Here is a 13,825-nt window from a genome sequence, read left to right on the forward strand (position 1 = left end):
CTCCCTGTTATCAGCCATTTCAGGGGAGAGGATGACTGTAGGACAGGAGAATACAGTCTATTGCCCCTGTTATCAGCCATTTCAGGGAGAGGATGACTGTAGGACAGGAGAATACAGTCTATTGCCCCCTGTTATCAGCCATTTCAGGGGAGGGATGACTGTAGGACAGGAGAATACAGTCTATTGCCCCCTGTTATCAGCCATTTCAGGGAGAGGATGACTGTAGGACAGGAGAATACAGTCTATTGCCCCCTGTTATCAGCCATTTCAGGGGAGAGGATGACTGTAGGACAGGAGAATACAGTCTATTGCTCCCTGTTATCAGCCATTTCAGGGGAGAGGATGACTGTAGGACAGGAGAATACAGTCTATTGCCCCCTGTTATCAGCCATTTCAGGGGAGAGGATGACTGTAGGACAGGAGAATACAGTCTATTGCCCCCTGTTATCAGCCATTTCAGGGGAGAGGATGACTGTAGGACAGGAGAATACAGTCTATTGCCCCTGTTATCAGCCATTTCAGGGGAGAGGATGACTGTAGGACAGGAGAATACAGTCTATTGCCCCCTGTTATCAGCCATTTCAGGGGAGAGGATGACTGTAGGACAGGAGAATACAGTCTATTGCCCCCTGTTATCAGCCATTTCAGAGGAGAGGATGACTGTAGGACAGGAGAATACAGTCTATTGCCCTCTGTTATCAGCCATTTCAGGGGAGAGGATGACTGTAGGCCAGGAGAATACAGTCTATTGCTCCCTGTTATCAGCCATTTCAGGGGAGAGGATGACTGTAGGACAGGAGAATACAGTCTATTGCTCCCTGTTATCAGCCATTTCAGGGGAGAGGATGACTGTAGGACAGGAGAATACAGTCTATTGCCCCCTGTTATCAGCCATTTCAGGGGAGAGGATGACTGTAGGACAGGAGAATACAGTCTATTGCCCCCTGTTATCAGCCATTTCAGGGGGAGGATGACTGTAGGACAGGAGAATACAGTCTATTGCCCCCTGTTATCAGCCATTTCAGAGGAGAGGATGACTGTAGGACAGGAGAATACAGTCTATTGCCCCCTGTTATCAGCCATTTCAGGGGAGAGGATGACTGTAGGACAGGAGAATACAGTCTATTGCCCCCTGTTATCAGCCATTTCAGGGGAGAGGATGACTGTAGGACAGGAGAATACAGTCTATTGCCCCCTGTTATCAGCCATTTCAGAGGAGAGGATGACTGTAGGACAGGAGAATACAGTCTATTGCCCCCTGTTATCAGCCATTTCAGGGGAGAGGATGACTGTAGGACAGGAGAATACAATCTATTGCCCCCTGTTATCAGCCATTTCAGGGGAGAGGATGACTGTAGGACAGGAGAATACAGTCTATTGCCCCCTGTTATCAGCCATTTCAGGGGAGAGGATGACTGTAGGACAGGAGAATACAGTCTATTGCTCCCTGTTATCAGCCATTTCAGGGGAGAGGATGACTGTAGGACAGGAGAATACAGTCTATTGCTCCCTGTTATCAGCCATTTCAGGGGAGAGGATGACTGTAGGACAGGAGAATACAGTCTATTGTCCCCTGTTATCAGCCATTTCAGGGGAGAGGATGACTGTAAAGGTACTGCCCAATGTGCACTCAAGCAATGCCCATTTGTGGCATCCAGCGGCTGCACAGTTTTACCCCAGCATTGTACGCTCATTTGCTGCCACAGGTGGTCATATGCAGACTGTTGCAGCGTTGGACTGTGCACTAAGACAAGTAAATGCAGTCTATTGCTCCCTGCTGTGAGCTATGTCCAGATGGTCGTGGCCTTAATGTTAACGGCAGACACCTTACTCTTTTGAGTACAGAGCTGCCATATCGTAGCTGTCACTGCAGCCATTTGGTTATCAGTCACCCTGCTTTTCTAGAAACATTTGTTATTTATTTATTTATTTTGACGAATTTTTTTTTTCATGTAAAAAGTTTGTGTTTGTTATTATTTAAAGGTGAAGTGCTGTGTGAGTTAGAACTCTATCCCGCACCCACGTCTTCCTCTCCCCAGCGCCATGCGTTGCACGTTCTGCTGCAGATCTTGTAGCTTCCTGTGCGCTGCATGGGCCGAGCCTCTACATGTGGAGGTTCACTGAAATATTCATACTCTGTGGGGAATTCTCCTTTGAAACCCTCTCCTCCTCCTCCGTATCATGGTACCATCACACAGTAGTGTGCCCTCACCCTCCCGGAGTTCTCATGACATCTAGTCCTATTCTGAGCATGATGGGGGTTATAATGCAGCGGCAGCCGCTCATCCCTGCTCTCTTTCCCTGCGGTGTTTTTTTTTTTTTAGGCTCCCTATCTACTACCGGAGGTGAAAGAAGAAAGGAAGGGGTCACGAAACCATGCAAGGGTTAAGGCCGGAGACAAAGCGGCACGCGCTCCGCCGTTCTTCCCCACCATCCCTTTAATTGAAACGTACGTTCTTTAAAGCCGCAGGATACAACGTTAATAACATTCAGCATGCAAATGAACAAGTCTTTGCCCCGAGGCGCTGCAGTCCTGGCTGTTCCGATGGGCGTCTTCTTTCAAATGTATATTCTTTCTTAAATTATTTACCCTGTCAACACGCTCTGCATGCAGAAGGCGTCTGTGCAGCGCCGATCCGGCCCTGACGGGTGCGAGTGGAGCGTCCTCCGAGGTGTCCTATCCTGGCGTGTCCGTCCAGTTCTGTCGCTCTCATGTGAACACCCACAGGCGGTGTCTGCCAGTGACAGGGCTGTTGGCTCCCGTACAGATGGGTACAATCAATGCCCACCATTGTTCTGCCCCAGAGCGCGTCTCCGCACTAGAAAGGGAGAAATCACCAAAATAATGTTTATTTAATGGGCCGTCTGCAGCCACAATGCACAATCTGCTCTGTCCAAAGGAGAGTGGCGAGCGCCGGGGCCCCAACCTCGAGTCCTTGTAACGTCCCTGCAGCTGTGAGGATGGGGGAGGAGGCCGAAGGAGTCGGTAAAAATCATAGTATATTAATTGTCATTTCAGCAGATGCAAAATATAAACTATCAGGAGCTTCTCTGTTTCCGTGTGGAAGGCAAAGTTCAGAAACTTTCCTTGTTGCTTTCAAGATTTCTGCTTGCTGTCGGTGAATGAGAACGTTCTGTTTACACTTACAATCTGAAAACCCTAAGTCTTGCTCCTGCAGGATTGTTACAATGTATCAGTGTAGATAAAAGCTTCTTATTTTTCAGTTGTCCTGTTCGCTGCATTGTAAACTGTTGCATCTTGCAGATGCGTGCTGGTGCACAGCTGGAGTCGGCGTCGCTCTGTGACCGCGATGTGTCCGTCCCTCTGGTCTAGTCCAGGATTTGCCCGTTCAGTTGCGATGTGTGGGGCGCTGCGCCGCAGGGGAGGTCTCCGCTGCACTGACGAGCTGTTGCAGAATTGTAGTATTTCTGCAGGTTGGTCCCCATAGAAGCAGACTACTTTGTAGTCTGTAACCATGGGGACACAAAGGTCTGCCTAGGAGATGTATACACAAAACGGGAAACAAACTTCAATCAAAATGATTTGCAAAGTTTTTAAGCTTAGATGCAATTGGGCACAAGTCTACATGGCGCGCGAGTTACACCCTAAAGAGATAAATCACCGGTAAGACCTGTAAGCAGCTCCGCATTCAGAAAATATTGTGCAATCAGGGCGATCGTGTCCTACTTAGAGGTGACCCCGGGTGGTGGACGTTACACTGTGACGATGTTTCAGCTCATGAAAGTGTAGTGGAGCCTTGTAAGGCGCAGGATTGGGGAAAGATGGGTGACTGCCCCTGTGGGTGCTGATATCGACTGGTTGTCACTCAGCTTTCTTTGACGCAGACATACTGTAGCCATGGAGACCCCGGGACTAGTCTTAAATTTTAAGGAGGACCTCTCGCCTCTCCTGGCATAGCTGTTTTAGAAGCTACTTGCATTCCCCATGTAATGGAAAATTGTTTCTTAAGACTCTTTGTTGTGCTGTTCTTCTCTTATTCCTGCTAGAAGTTTATGGATAAAGGTACAGAGGGGTGTTACCACTAGCAGCATTGATTGAAAAATGTGAGACTGCGCAGGGACACACCCCAAACTGGTAAGTCCTATCTGTACCTTTATCTGTAATTTTTATCTGCAGGAATAAGAGAAGAGCAGCACAACATTGGGTCATAAGAATAGATGCTCCAGAATTGTCATTTCTTGTCAATGATTTACTAAAACAGACAGAGGAGGTGAGAGGTCCCCTTTAACAGTAAACGTCTTCCACACTCAGTTACTGCTGATGGACCTGTTCTTCTTAGTGCACGCAGTAAAATAAAGTTAGAATAAGATCCATCAGCATCAGACAACCTACTTGCTGATGGTTTCCAGTTAGCTAAAGATATATTTTACTACACTGCACATGTATTCATAAATTCTGCACTCGTATGAACTGTGGTTCTGGCCCATTGTATTGTGCTCTTTCTACGGACATGCCAGGGCTTATGTATTCATATCTGTGAAGTGCGGGGCGGTGAGCAAAATCAGCTCGATGAGCTTCGGCCTGTAGTCACATGGCGCATACGCTGCTACATGTCATCCAGGACCCGGCACAGCACTGACGAGGTGCAAGAACCCCGAAACTGTCTTCACAGGGGTCTCTCCTTTTTTTTAGAGGAGGAGTTTCTGGTTTGGCCGACATGAGCTAATTTGCATACTTGTTTTCCCATGGGGCACTGCTTGAAAACTAAATCTCCTTAATATAAGTGGAGCTTTCCTTTAAGTACATTATCCACCCTTTCCTAACCGGCCTGCTCCTTGTGAGGAGGAACGCTCCAGGGTAATGGGGGCCGGACTCCTCCAGACGAGCACTTTCTTCCTAATCCCGGTTTAGAAGATTATTCTTCCACCTTCATCAGCCACAGCCGGGAAACTCATTTACAAATTCCTACAAACGCAACTTTGATTCGGATTTGCTTGGCTGTGGTCCGGCGCCTCAGCTGCACCTGTTCTCAGGGTGCGGAGCGATCAGAGCTCCCATCACCAGGAAGCAGCCAGATGACCGTGCCAGATCGGCGAGAACGAAGGCGAAACAGCAACTTGAGAAAAGGAGCAAAGTTTATAAGTGTATGCTGGAAATGCCTTGAGGCCCTCATCCTAAAAGTCAGACCTGCTGTGCCGGAGCCGGAGGAGCCCCGATTGGAAGCGACAGAAATTGGGGATTCGGCCTCTTAAGAATATTTCACTGCCGAGCTTTGATTTTCCTAAATTTTTGTGAAATGTAACGTTCATTGCGAACACAGAAAAACTGCGCGGAACTGGCAAATCCTAAAAGCTCAGAGACCTATTCACACTCAGTGAGGCGCCTGCAGGGTGATAACCGGCGTGACCGCCATTGTAGCCACATTGCTATGTATAACCCAGTACTAGGGTTGTTTCGATACCAAATTTTGATTCGGTTTTGATACCATAAAAAAGTATTGCGATACTTAATAACATTCGATACCACACGAAAAAAGTAAACCGCCAAAAAAAGCCGCGTGTATTTCACATTTTATGGAACGTCCGGCCCATAATCGAACAGTCCTATCCTATTTTTTGGGGAGACAAGGTGACTATAAAAAGAAAAAATGTCGAATTGTGCAGTTTTTCTTTTCTTTTCTTTTTTTTACGGTGTTCACCGCATAGGAGATATTTTTTTATATTTTAAAAGTTTAGACTTTTTGGGAGTGGCGATATGTAATATTTCATTTTTTTTATTGTTTATGTATTTTATGTGTACAATTGGGAAAGGGGGTGATTTATACTTAATATTTTGGTGCTTTTATTAAACTTTTTTTTTTTTTTTTACTTTTTATTTAATAACTATTTCCCCCCTTAGGGGCTAGAACCTGGGATCTTTTAATCCCTTGTCCTATTAACTCTAATAGATCTCTATAGGATGTATAGGACGTCACACTCTCCCTGCTGCTCTGTGCATAGTGCACACAGCAGCAGGGAGATTACCATGGCAGCCAGGGCTTCAGTAGCGTCCTGGCTGCCATGGTAACCGATCGGAGCCCCGGGATTACACTGCTGGGGCTCCAATCAGAAGCTGCCACTGCCACTAATGAGAGGAGGTGAGGGGACTCTGTGGCCACTGCCACCAATGATTTCAATACTGTGGAGGGCACACTGCGCCACCAATGTTTTTAATACTGGGGACGGGGGAAGGGCGCACTGTGCCACCAATGATAATTAACGTTTCATATACAAACGCAGGCCGCGTTAATTGCCGCGGATCGCAGCGCCCTGTCAGAGGCAGGGTGCTGGCAATGTGTTTCTGCCGCCACCTGCATTTGTAATGTATAAAACGTTAGTTCTCATTGGTGGCACAGTGGCCACAGCCCCTCCGCCCCTCTGCGCTCTCATTGGAGGCAGCACAGGGGGGAGAGAGAGAGAGACTGCTTCCTTCTCCCCGTGCTGCTGAGGGAACATGGCGCACAGCCTAGTATCGATAAGACAAATCCCAGTATTGTATCGATACCAGGCTAAAAGTATCGATTGGGTATCGAAAGTTCAATACCCGAAACAACCCTACCTAGTACCGCCATTTAGTGTCCCAATAATACCATCATACAGTATGCAAATAATGCTACCATGTAATACGCCTATAACACAGCCATATATTTCCCACACAATACTGCCAAGTAATACTATCACATATTGCCCACATAACCCTGCTGAAGATTTTCCACATAAATAAAACTGCCGAACAATGTCAAAATAATACCTCTATATATTAAATGATACCTCTATAAAATTACTAAATAATTCTGCCATACAGTGCCAAAGTAATCCCTAAATAAAGCTGCTATACAGTGCCGAAATAGTACCTCTAAAAATGTACGAATAATACTTCTATACAGTAATAGCTTTATCCAAAGCCTAACTAAAACTGCCATGCAGTGCCCAAATAATACCTCAATAAAATGCCTAAAGGGGTTGTGTAGGGGGCTAATGTTGATGACCTGTCCTCAGGATGGGCCACCAATATCAGATCAGTGGGGTTCCAGCTCCTGCCGATCAGCCGTTTCCTGTGTAGAGGCGGTAATTACAACTGCTCGTCCCATTCAAGTGAACTGTAATTACACTGCACCGCCGCTGCAAAGGAGACGATGCGCAGGCAATTTTGAAGAGTAGGTAGCGCTTGCACAACTGCCACCCCTTTAAACAGCTCATCGGTGGGGGTGCACTCTCGCCGATCTGATATTGATCTTTCCTGAGAATAGGTCATCAATACCTGTGCGGTACACAACCCTTTTAGAAAATACTACCATACAGTACTTAAATAATACCTTAAATACCATAAATAATGCCTCCATACAGGGCCTAAATAATACCATTACACAATGCCTAAATCAAACTGCCGTCCAATGAATAAATAATACCGCTATACAGTGCCCGAATAATGACGAATTTTTTTTACAATGTCTAACTAATACCGCCATAACATGCCGAAATACACTGACAAATAATTTAAAAAGTGTCCCCACTGGTCCCATAAATGCTTGACTGGAGATAAATCTGGTGACCAGGCGGCCAATGAAGTGCTGTAATCTGGAGGAGACATTCCTGGGAAACCCTTACGGTGTGCGGGCGAGCATTGTCCTGCCATGAGAGGAACACATGAGGCGGCAGGGTGTCCTGCACATATCACTGAGCTGTTAGTATCGTTTCACTACTAGGGGTGACCGACTGTCATTTGCAATGGCTCCGTGGTGGCGGCGTAACGTCCGTGGTGTGGGCATAATGTCCGTGGTGGGGGTGTAACATCCGTGGTTGGGGTTTAACGTCCGTGGTAAACCAGCAGTGATGGTCACCCAGCTTTCCTGGTGGCTGAACGTCAGTCTGCATCTGTAGAGACACTGGGGACGTGTCAGAACAGAACTGAGTAAATTAGTCGGTCAGGACTTTAGGGAAACTGAGTGACAACTCCTGGGGAGATTTGGCATTGCCATACTGGCTGTTTGGTTGTCAGGCAACTTTCTCAGAAAATGAAGCAACTAGGAAACAGCATGAATATTGTCATATAACAGACACCGATTTCAAAATCTCTGTTTGCTGTCAGTAAATAGAAGAAAGGAAGGCACATCCAATGTATCAGTGCAGGTAAGAGGTGTCGGCCCGGTCTCCTTTACCATTTCCAGCTCTGTCTCTTTACATTGCTCCTAATGTCGCACACTTCACTGCGTGCCGGGTGTCACAATGTGTCAGTAAAGCTGATTTTAGAGAACTCCGCCTCATTTGTCACTGCACAGGGTATGTGATGGACCCTCACGTGTCATTAATCCTCAGCGCATGGTCCCCATGTATGTTAAATAGTCCGATGCTGCGCCAATCTATCAGCTGTCCTGGCTGCAGAAGGCGCACGGCTGCTCTACGTGCGGCGGGAAAGAAGACGCATCTAAGTGATAAATGAGGCGAGAGCGAGATCTCCTCCCCCAGCACAGGCCACAAATGTGATGGCGTAGGACCTGTCAGCAAGGGAATGTGTGTGGGGGGCAGCACCCCAAAATTATACTGCGCAAAATAGGCCCAAAAGCTGCAAATAAAGTAGTAGATGTCACCTGCAGTCCTATGTAACACCACAGATAACACAGTGATAGCTCTCTAAGTACAGATAATGTAGTAGTTGTCACCTGCAGTCCTATGTAACACCACAGATAACACAGTGATAGCTCTCTAAGTACAGATAATGTAGTAGTTGTCACCTGCAGTCCTATGTAACACCACAGATAACACAGAGATAACTCTGAGTACAGATAATGTAGTAGATGTCACCTGCAGTCCTATGTAAAACCAGATAACACACAGTGCTAACTCTCTGAGTACAGATAATGTAGCAGATGTCACCTGCAGTCCTATGTAACACCACAGATAACACAGTGATAACTCTCTGAGTACTGATAATGTAGTAGATGTCACCTGCAGTCCTATGTAAAACCAGATAACACACAGTGATAACTCTCTGAGTACAGATAATGTAGCAGATGTCACCTGCAGCCCTATGTAACACCACTGGATCCTGTCACTTGGTGTTGTCTTGTCCTGCCATTTAAATTGATAAGCTATCCTCAGAATAGGGTGTCGGTATCTGGTTGGCGGTGATCTGACACCCGGGTCCGCCACCGATCAGCTGTTCATTGCACTGCACTTCGCCTCCTGTGCAGCGGCGGTGTAGTTCTCGTCATTACACTACACAGACGAAGTGCAGAGTAATGAACAGGGAGCGCACTCACATGGAGCACCGCCTCCTCGTCAAACAGCTGATCGGACCCCCACCAATCTGATATTGATCTGATATATTGACAATAGGTCATCAATATAAACGGCGGGACAGCCCCTTTAAGCTTGTTGTCAAACATCTGCCTATGCTGACACATTGCAACAAGTCATCAGCTGTGTGAGCCCAACTAGGTCAAGACATACAAGAATGTTACCATTCAGTGATTGCCAGCAGAGATCTTATAAATCATCAGCAGTTGAAAGCTGCGGTGGTCTAGTTGTTGACGTCGGCAGCCGGTTGTCCTGTGTGGGGGGCTTCTGGTGTTCAGGACGTGATTTCTGGGGCCTGTGTAAAATGTAACCTCTACTCCAGGCGCCAATTATTTGATTTTGCGTTGTCGTCTTTTACGACGGAGACTCTTCTCTATGAGCCGTTACAGACTGACCGATAAGCCGCATCGGGGGAGGAGATTTCATCTGAAGGTCGCGTTTTATCTGCCGGCGCTCCCCACTGGCGTCCGCATCCTCCTCTGATCAGCCGATACATGGCGCCGGTAGTTTACATGTAGTGAACATACTTCCCACTGTCTGTCACACGGAAGTCAATGCGCCGTCAGGTCTCACCCTTGTGATTTGCTTCAAATGCCTTTAATATATATTTTTCATGTCAGTTATTGCTTGTGCCTCGGTGCGCGGCGCCCGTTCTCCACCAGAAACACACAACAGGAATCCTTAACATCGGTAAATTAATTGGCCATTGTGGAGAAAGGGACATTTGAGTCGAGACATCTCGTAGAAGGAGAGAAGATTGTCAACGTGTCGCTTTTTATCCCAGGAGCAGCCGCTGTTTTATTATTTGTTTGTTTTTTATAAATGTTTCTGAATTTGAGCTTAGAACTAACCAGCTTTGTCTTTTTGTATATTTTTTTCTTTCCGTAGGGTCATCCAGAATCGGGTCTTACTGGCCGTCCTGGGGATCATCATCGTCTTCACCATCATTATGGCCATTTACTTCTCTTTTCGTGGACACTGATCCTGTCCTCTTCCCACTGTACAGCGGGCGGCGGAGTCATTCTGATCGAATGTTCCTGTGTATCACGCTCCATGGAACAATATCCCTAAAAACTGCAGGTCAACTTCCAAAACTGTCTTCTTTTTCCACCAAGGACCTTCCATCACCTCTCGGGAACCCTCTCATGATCCTTCAGACCTTCCTTTGCAAGATGAAGATACGATAACCAGAAGAAGTCAACTTTTTAGGTGTCGAATTGTATATTTCTGGTGATTTTCTTCTTGTCTTGTGGACTTCCGTTATTTCTTCTTGGTCTCGTGGTTGAGGTCTTGGCCAAAGGTTGACAATTTTATCATTTAAGCCTAATTTTTGTCAGTTATAATGATCCCCTTCAGCCATGGTGGGGTTAATGGAATGAAATATGATGATCAGATTATTGATACGGTACTGTGAAGGCTTAATTAAAGGAGATCCCCAGTCACTAATGAACATTCATCCCCCCTTTTAGTCAGTGTAACAGTATAGTTTCGACATTGCAACAACTCATGCCCATTCGATCTATGACAAAGACTGTCCCATGACTACAAGTAGGTGTCAGGCCCCACCTACTTAGGATATCTCCTTGTCAGGTGCACAATCATAAGACATTTAAGCTCCGCCCAGGCTGGGAAAGATTTGGGCAATGGTAGTTGGAGGTGATGCATGATGGGAGATTAATACTGATCCTGTCTGCTTTTTGTGCCTGCCCCTATTCCAGGCTTGGAGCTTCCACCAGGACCAGTAGTGAACTGATGTGAGGATGACTGCAGATTTAGGCCTCGTAGATGATTGGTTTTGTCCTTTCAGTTGTGTGTTTTTTCTCTTCCTGTCCATGACCGATGTTTGATTCATCTTAGTAAATGATGAAATGTCGCTTTATTTCAATCAAATTCTCACCCTGTGATCCTCCTTCTCCCCAATAGAAGCTAACCAAAGTGCAAGTATCACAGTATAGATCCCAAAATCCTGTAGCAGTGGTGCAAGCAACATTGTGGTGGTCTCCATGCCTCATGTCATCAGGGGACACTTCTCTATTCAGACCATGACATGTGCTAACTGAGGTGTTGCGATTGTCCTTATCCATGATGCATCCTATTGGGCATTCATTTGATGGTTCCTCCAATCCACAGCCACTTGTAGCACAAGAAACGTCTGCTGTTTGATAAAGCCGGGCCATACACAGGAGATAGCTGTTGAGCTGACCGCGATCTCTCCCGATCCCCCACATCTCTGGTGCTTATCTTCCCAAGAATTAAAGAATTGGGCAGTTGAAACCCAACTTTCCCGACCCTTCTTTCCCCCAACCTCTGCCATCAGTCAGGAGGACCTAACATACTCAGTAGAAGCTTGTTCAGTCCCACCAAAACTGGCTTGTTCAACCAAGATACATCAAATGTTTATGGAAGAAGCTGTAAGATCCCAAATATTGGGAAGATTCGGGCACGAGATGGAGCATCATTTTCTGGCAGAGACACGTGAGATCATGAGTTGTCAGCTGTTCCTAAGCATCAAACGATAAGACTTTGGCTGGTCCATGTGGTATCTTTATTGTGTATGGCTCTACAAACTGAGGCTGATCTGTAGGGGTGGGACCCTGTGGTCTTCACGGTGACACAGGAGCCACATTACTGAAGTCAGGCCGGGGAATTGTCATGTCTGAAGCAGCCACTCCACTAGAGATGTCAGTCATGAGCACACAGGATAAGACATCTGGTGGTGTATGTGCGTCGTCCACTACTGGAATTGTATCTTCATTTTTGATTCTTCTCTTTATGTCTGTGACACCATGCTGCATCATTAAAGGGGTTATCCAACTTTAAACGTTTTTAAGAGACCCCTTCATAGTATCCAGACCCCCCTTCCTTCCCTCTGGGTTCCGATTCCACGGTCACCCCTGCAGGTCGGGTCTCTGGGAATCAACAGCGTGTTGACAGGGCCGCACGTGACCGCTGCCACCAATCACTGGCTGCAGTGGTGACCCAGTACCAGCACGTGACCCAGTGATAGGCTGCAGTGGGTATTTGCGGCCCCGTCAATAGGATCCAAGGTCCTGCGGCGGCTGTAATGGAGCCAGAAGTCACCAGGACCAGGTAAGTATGATCCCCACCACGGGACCAAACACTCTAAAGGGATCAGTTAAAAAATATTAAAGTTGGATAACCCCTTTAATAGACCCCCCCCTTGTTACCCCGAGCCGTTCATTACCTGACCTCATTAACACTCTGCATTGCTCCCTGTAATTTATTGTGGCCAGGACGGGCCCAAAGTCCGGTAACATGCCTCCGTCTTCTGATTCCTGTGTTGTAGTTTCTAGATATGTGGATATTTTTTTCTTTTAATATAAATTATGTATAAAGTGTAATGCAATAAAATATATTAATAAAAGACCAGAAGAAGTGGAAGCTCTTAGGAGTGCTGTGATCGTAACAATGTAACAGGTCGGCATTAGGAATGGAATTGTCAAGGTACAGTATACAGACAGGACACATTGTGGTTAATCTATGTAATGTGACTCAGAAATAACCTACTATAATGCACAGCGCTCATAACCGGCAGAGGTCACCATTCTACAGTCTACATAAAAAGATAACTACATGACATTGTTTATTGTGTACTGATCCCGAGTTACATCCTGTATTATACTCCAGAGCTGCACTCACTATTCTGCTGGTGCAGTCACTGTGTACATACATTACTTATCCTGTACTGATCCTGAGTTACATCCTGTATTATACTCCAGAGCTGCACTCACTGTTCTGCTGGTGCAGTCACTGTGTACATACATTACTTATCATGTACTGATCCTGAGTTACATCCTGTATTATACTCCAGAGCTGCACTCACTATTCTGCTGGTGCAGTCACTGTGTACATACATTACTTATCCTGTACTGATCCTGAATTGCATCCTGTATTATACTTCAGAGCTGCACTCACTATTCTGTTGGTGCAGTCACTGTGTACATACATTACTTATCCTGTACTGATCCAGAGTTACATCCTGTATTATACTCCAGAGCTGCACTCACTATTCTGCTGGTGCAGTCACTGTGTACATACATTACTTATACTGTACTGATACTGAGTTACATCCTGTATTATACACCAGAGCTGCACTCACTATTCTGCTGGTGCAGTCACTGTGTACATACATTACTTATCCTGTACTGATCCCGAGTTACATCCTGTATTATACTCCAGAGCTGCACTCACTATTCTGCTGGTGGAGTCACTGTGTACATACATTACTTATCCTGTACTGATCCTGAGTTACATCCTGTATTATACTCCAGAGCTGCACTCACTATTCTGTTGGTGCAGTCACTGTGTACATACATTACTTATCCTGTACTGATCCCGAGTTACATCCTGTATTATACTCCAGAGCTGCACTCACTATTCTGCTGGTGCAGTCACTGTGTAGAAACATTACTTATCCTGTTGTCACGGCGCAGTGTGATAAATACACTCCACACTGAACACAGAAGGGAAGGGAAATGGCGTTAGGCCTGGAACCAAGGGAAAGGGA

The 13,825-nt window shown here is 46.2% G+C and overlaps 1 long non-coding RNA gene across 1 annotated transcript; it reads left to right on the forward strand.

Moving 5' to 3' along the window:
• The first annotated feature begins 2,541 nt into the window (after positions 1-2,541).
• LOC122938061 lies at positions 2,542-12,699 on the forward strand. Its single transcript, XR_006389969.1, has 2 exons — positions 2,542-2,986; positions 10,186-12,699. It is a non-coding gene; the product is annotated as an uncharacterized LOC122938061 (long non-coding RNA).
• The last annotated feature ends 1,126 nt before the right edge of the window (positions 12,700-13,825 follow it).

This window comes from Bufo gargarizans, chromosome 5 (assembly GCF_014858855.1).
Source record: "Bufo gargarizans isolate SCDJY-AF-19 chromosome 5, ASM1485885v1, whole genome shotgun sequence".
Classification (NCBI taxonomy): Eukaryota; Metazoa; Chordata; class Amphibia; order Anura; family Bufonidae; genus Bufo; species Bufo gargarizans.